The 7,062-nt window shown below is 44.1% G+C and overlaps 1 pseudogene; it reads right to left on the minus strand.

Annotated features, from left to right (window-relative positions):
• Positions 1-487: 487 nt before the first annotated feature.
• On the minus strand, positions 488-4,772 carry LOC125409511 (U6 snRNA-associated Sm-like protein LSm5 pseudogene; annotated as a pseudogene).
• Between the last annotated feature and the right edge of the window lie 2,290 nt (positions 4,773-7,062).

Consider the following 7,062-nt stretch of genomic DNA (forward strand, 5'->3'; position numbering starts at 1 on the left):
ACCCGCAGGACTGTCCCAGAGAGTGGCACTTCAGGCTGTCTGACCATGTGGCCACTTACTCACCTCTCCAGATCCCCTCAGCATGGGAGCAGGGTCTCTTGCAGGGTTCTAAGAACCTTGCAGACAGAAAAGCCAGAGATCTTGAAGCTCTTGCAGAGGATCAGAGCACTGCTCCCTGCACTTTAATCAGGCAGCTCACACCTGTGAATCCAACTCTATGGGACCCAACAGACTATTTTGGACTCCATTAGCACTGACACACAAGTGCACAGTCAAATACACAAATAATTTCTTAATTTTTAAAAAAGAATGACAAAAAGGTGGGATTCCTCTCTACTGTTCACCCACCTGCCACAGTGGCACTTGAGGCTTGCAATGCTGTGTACTTGTCCCAAGGGTATCCCTGCCAGTCTCTTTCCCCAGGCCACCAGGTTTCCCTCTAGATCAAGCCTCTGCTCCCTACCTGCCGGACCCATGGCCAGAACTGCTAGTCTCGCTTCCCAGTGCCTCCCATCTTCTCCTCTGGACTCTGCAGGTGCAAAGCACAAGCAATCTGGACAGTGGACAAGGGTTTTGTTGTGTCACTCATATAATGGCACATTTGCAAGGACAATAGTTAGAGAATAGAATATCTTGGTATTAATTTCCCAAAAAAATGTTATGATGCCTTTCTCGTGCTTAGCATTTCAAGATGTGATCTGTGCAGCCCACATAGCTATTGTCAGTTTAGTACACACAGTGTGGTGTCACCAAGAGACTCCTGAATCTGCCGTAAGTTTCAGATCTTTAATAAGTCCTAAAGAGACAACAGAATTTAGAAATGGAGACTCTAAAATACACTTTCATCCAACATGAGCCAGTGACTTGGGAGAGATATGCTTTACACAATGAAAACAAGGAGTTTATTGACACGTTTTTACGTTTTAATAAGCATGATCGTAGCAGGAAACTTCTGAAAATTGAACTTAAAGATGACTAAGGGCTGATTGTTTTTAAATGTCCTAAAGTCAGTAGGTTGCATAATGGAAATTCATTTGACATTAGGCTGTAAAATGTCAGCTATCTACTTAAGTGACTGTCTGCTGGGGGAACAGGTTTTTTTTTTTTTTCCTGTAATACAGGTTAGTGAATGTTTTCTGTCAAGTTACCATCTGTAGCTTAGCCATCAATAAAAAAAAGTGCTTCTCAGTGTGATCTGACATCAATAGTCATAACAGAGGACTGAGGGAACCTGCTTCTTTGCTGGGAGTGTGGGGGAGTGAGGGGGTGGCTGTATTTTCCTGCATGGTCCTTCCTTATATTGTAGGATTTTTTTACTTAATATCTTGTATCCATTGGGAGAAATATTACAGAACTTAAAACCAAAATCTTTGGCTCTAGATATCTCAAAAGTTTTACAGGTTTGTTTTTTTTTTACCAAAACATCTTCTTTTTTTAGTCTATAAAAAAAACCCTCTTATTACAAAATAATTGTGTTAACATAGAAAAATGGGCATATGTCTTCAAAGTATTTCCCTTAAGCAAAAACTCTGTTTTGCACAATATAAACATTAAAAGTCCAGGGGGAAGGGAGCAGGGAGTGTTGTAGGAGGGTGCTTGTTTGTTCCTGGCTGCTCAGACCCGAAATAATCACACAGAAACTATATTATTTGCAATTTTGTTTGGCCAACAACTTAAGCATATTTCTGGCTACCTCTTATATCCTAAACTATCTCCATTAATCTGTGTATTGCCACATGACTGTGACTTATCAATAAAGTTTTGGTATGTCTTTCTCTAGTGGAAGCTCCATGACTTCCCACTTCTTTCTTCTAGCATTCAGTTTAGTTTTCCCCTCCTATTTCTATCATGCTCTGTGCAGGCCCAAGACAATTTCTTTATTAACCAATGGTATTCACAGCATACAGAGGGAAATCCCACATCACCTCCCCTTTTCTGCTTAAACAAAAAGAAAGGTTTTAACTTTAACATAGTAAAATTACATATAACAAAACAGGTATCAAGCAAGATTACAGTTGCAATATTTATATCTACTTTATATTTTATCATAACTAAGGAAAACTATAACTATATAGTCTTCAACTCCATCAAAGACCTGAGATGGGAAATAATATTACTTGAGTAAGCAGGAAGTGCAATCAAGTAACTTCCAAAATGTGCACCAAATGACAAACACAACTGACTACCTGGGCAATCACCTGAAGTCTCATTTGCAACATTGGAGCAACCAACTTTGGCTAAGGCCTAGAGTAACTGACAGACCATTTTCAGAGGCAGAAAATTTTTCAAAACCGTCTTACTCTGTCTTGGCAGGATTTGACAGTCTTTTTTTCTTGTATCCTGCTTGTCCTGTCTGGACATCATGCATTTTGTCAGTGGTCGATGCATGGACAGTTCCTTGCTCAAAGGCCAGTTTTGCCAGGAAAAAAACAAGCTCCTAGTGGAGTGTGTTCAGGGAGCCAGAATCTAATATAACTCAAGAAAATACATTGTTACTTCAGTTCCTTCTTCTACAGGAACCAGCACTAGTACATTGTTTCCATTTAGTAAACTCTAGCCTAAATTTGTATCCTTTTTGCTTCTGGTGTAATTTCAAACTGTGACACACCCTATTGACAAGATCACCAAATCCTAAAAGTTTACCTATAATTTCTTTATTGCTCCTCATAACAGCATCAATTCATAATCCTATACTCTTGTCTTTAAGGTCTAGTGGCAGGGGCTGAGACAGATTTGTGGTCCTGTTAGCCACTGTGGCCAATCAGGAAGAATGTTTTGCTTTAAACAAACATGTAGTGCTTCTTTGGAGATGTGGCCACTGTGAGGGGTCTGGACTGCGTGCCAGCTGGTGAATGACACAGACCTATGAATCCTTGTCCTATCCATCTAGCAACAAGCCTGAATGAGGCTAATCTGACATGTTTGACTGCAGCGATACAAGGGAATCTTCCCAAGATGGGCAGTGTTTGTTCAAACCCCAGAACCTCTGATAATGGCAAGAACTGACTACCCTCTGAGCCTGGATCACCTCTGCAACTTTCACACTAGGTGGTGCTAGGAAGCAAAGTTTCTTTCAATTCAAAGGCAGACAAAGTCAAAGGATTTATGAGAGTGGTGAGAGAGGGTGGGTGCAACTTCAGGTGAGGGAGTCCCTGCAAACGCCTGGGGTCTTGCATTGCTCTATGAATAATCTCTAATAGATTCATTTCTATTCATTAAGATGAGCTTAATGAGTCATTCTTTGTGATGTGGAAAGGTCAGAGGTTAAGTGTAGATATTAATTTTACATCTCCCCAGAAAAGTCACACGATTGGTCAACAAATGTTTGAGGATACACAAATGAAACTACACACAAGATGTAGCTACAAACTATGTATAAAAATGCATATAATCAAGTGTTGCTAAAACATTATTTGATTATTTAAAATCAGGAAATTTAATTTTACTTCTTGTTTCTTTTCTTGTCTCATCTAAACTGTCCAAGAGAAGTTATAATGATTCTACAAAGTATATGCAGCAAATGTATGGTTTTCAGACTTCTGGGACCACACCTTAATAAAACAGACTAAGATTTATAAATTCAACCATAAAGTTTTAAGATAAATTAATCACCTATTCTTGCAGTGTTTTCATACTTCAGTAACACAGCTTGAAATTATTTTAATATATTTCTTGAATAACATATCAAATATGTTCTAGCTTAAAGCAGTCTATTGACTAAGAATCTTTGGGCGGAAAATATTTTAGATGATAAAATAGGGGGGTTGTTCTACAGTAAAATGACAAGCAAAAACACTCATTGGTGACAATAATACTTATTCACTGGCAAAGAGAAAACCTCACTAACAAGTGGTGCTGATAAGCTGGACACCTGTATGTAGAAGAACGATCCTCTCCTCTCAGCCTGCAGAGTACTCAACTCCAAATGCACCAAAGAAATCAACACAACACTCAAAACCCTGGATCTGCTAGAGGGGAAGAAGGGGAAACACTTCCTGATGCAAGCACAGGGAAGGCCTCTCTGGCAACGGCTCTAGTCATTAAGAAAATGGGACAAATTAACAAATGGGACCATTTGAAATTAAAAGGTTATATTATGGGACTCACTCATGTTGATGTCTAAAAGTCACACTGTCACTGGGGCCTATCTGGATGGCCTGTGAGGCCACCAGGGTCATGGTGACATAGAGCCCAGGCTGTGTCCTTGGCTCTACTGCAGCCAGGGACTGGGTTGATATCCATGGCTCCTGCTACCACTAAAGGCCATGCAATACCCGGGGTCTGGACCATTACCTGAGGCCAGGTGGGGATCTGAAGATCATGCTACTGCCAGAGTTACATACATGGCCTTCGATGCCATGAGGTGACATGGTGACATCCAGGCCCAGGCTGCAGCTGAGGGCCGCTTCTGAATCTGTGGTCCTACCACAGTTGGGGTCTGTGATATTCCTAGCCTGTGGTGCCACCAAAGGTCACACAGATGTCAGGGGTCTAGGCCATATCCTGTGGCCAGGCTGTTGTCTGAGACCATGCTGCCACTAGGGCAATGGGTGCTGCCAAGGGCCATGTCTGGGTTCATGGTCCTGCTGTAGCCAGAGTTGACTCCCATGGCTCCTGATACCGTCGAAGGCCATGTTGATGCCAGGGGTCTGGGCAGTCACCTGTTGGTGTCCAAGAGCTGCTCTGCTGCAGGGGCCATGCCGATCCGAGTGGGCTGTGCTGCCACCTGTGGCCATGGTGCTGTCAGAACCCAGACTGCTGTTGGGGACCATGACTGGGTCCACAGTCCTATCACAGTTGGGGGTCTCTGATGTCTGTGGCCCATGATGCCCCTGTGGTCACACAAATGCCTATGGTCTAGGCTGCATCCTGTGGCCATGTTGGTATCCAAGAGCCATGCTGCAACCAGGACTATGCAAGTCTGTTTGGCCCACACAGCTTCACCAGGCCACAGTATCATCCAAGCTTGGGCTACTGCTGTGGGCCATGTCTGGGTTCATGGTCCAACAGCAGCCAGGGTTCAGGCTGATGTCCATGACTCAAGTTACCACAGGGGGTCATCGAAACCACGTGTGTTGAAATCAAAGGGCAGTGCTGAGCCAGTCCTGCCCCTCACTGACCCCAGGATAGCTGTCCCTGCCCCCTTGCTGTACACTGCAGCAGGGGTGCTAACCAACCCCTCGACAGACACACTCAGGAGAGATGACCACAAACCTCACCACAGGCATGGGAGAGCTGGCCCTGATGACAAGGGCTTAGAAGAGCTGGCTCTGCCCCTTGCCTAAGAGGGTGAACCCAGTGGCCCAGACCAACCAGCTCAGCTGGGCCTTGGGTTGCCCCACACTAACAACTGCCCCATTAGGGACCGAGTGGAGGATGCTAAAGGACCAGTCCTGTGGAGCAGCAGGATCTCTATGACTCAGGGCAACAGTGGGATTTCCTAGATGTGTTTCAATGCCCCCAGTGATGATGGTGTGGCAGAGGCCTTGAACCAGACCAAGGACTCATTGCAATGAACGTTCTGCTGGTGGGGATGATTGGACAGAAGTGGCACACCGCAGCTTCCTATGCTGCTCGGATGAATGAAGGGGTGTTGAAAAGATGGCAGAGCAACCCAGATTTTTTTGTTTTGTTTTTAATTAATTTTGAGGGGCACGCTACCCAGATGTGGAGTATATAAAGGGACTGGGAGGTGAGTGGAATTGGGGTGCATGACGTGAAATTTCCAAAGAGTCAATAAAGAATTATGTAAAAAAGATAAAAAATATTAATAATAATTTGAGAGTTACAATTGGAGTCCATGACCATCATGGCTAGGAGCATGGCAGCAGGCAGGCATGGTACAGGAGCAGTAGCTGAGAGCTGACATCCTGATTCACAAGCAGCAAGCAGAGAGAGAGAAAACTACAGACACTGAGAACTGTGTGGGGTTTTGAATTTTCAAAGCATGCCCCTAGTGACACCCCTCCTCCAACAAGGACACACATCAAATCCTCTCCAAACAGCTGTACTAACTGGGGCCCAAACATCTAAATATATGGAGGCTGGTCTCACTCAACTAGCACGGCATCTCCCCACAGCCAGAATGGCTATTTATAGAACAACCACAAAAGACAAATACTGCTGAGGATATGGAGAAAGAGGAAATCTTATTCATTATTGGTGGGAGTTATAGTAGTTTGAACGATCAAAACATATTGTATAAGAAAAAGTTTGGAGGGGAAAATAAAAGCAAGGGTAGAAAAGAATAAAACAAATCTCTCGGGGCTCCAACAAGATGGCTCAGCAGGTGAAGACACGGGTATACAGCAATTTTGCCTGAGATGAAATCATCTTGGAGGGAAACCTGTTAAAACACAGGGTGCCTCTCCGTTTACTCTCCGTTGCTGTGAAAAGCACCACAACAGACCATGAGCGGCTTGAGGGGGAAAGCTTGATTTCACTTTACAGCTTACCGTCCTTCCTGAGGAGGCGGGGCAGGAACCAAGGGCCACAGAGGAGTGTTGCAGCAGAGGCCACGGAGGAGTGCTGCTCACTGGCTTGCTCTTCAGGGCTTGTTTGCTCAGCCTCCTTTTTTATACAACCCTGGACCACCTGCCAAGGAGTGGCACCCCCCAGATGGGTGTGGCCCTCCTGTATCAATCGTGTTTTCCCAGGAAGAGACTCACACAGCAGGCAGTTGCCTCCAAGCCTTATGTCCGGAATTGGATCACAGGGTTGTCCATGGTGGAAGGCAAGAACTGACTCCTGAATGGTTTCCTATGACTAGCACATGTGATCCATGGCATGTGCATATACACATGTTACACCAATCACCATACACACAAATAAATAAATATCAATATTTAAAAAAAAGACACCACATCTCAGACTGTGAGTATTTCTGTGCTGATATAGAAGGTCAAGCACTAACTTGGACCCAGGAGTTATATCAATCAACAAACAGGATAAGTCCTGCCTCTAAGAATTTCCATTCTCTTTGTAGATAGAAGAGACAGAAAGAAAGTTTTTGCTTGCCAGTGGTGGTGGCACATACCTTTAATCCCAGCACACAGGAGACAG

The sequence above is a fragment of the Myodes glareolus genome, chromosome 9 (assembly GCF_982192425.1).
Source record: "Myodes glareolus chromosome 9, mMyoGla1.1, whole genome shotgun sequence".
Classification (NCBI taxonomy): Eukaryota; Metazoa; Chordata; class Mammalia; order Rodentia; family Cricetidae; genus Myodes; species Myodes glareolus.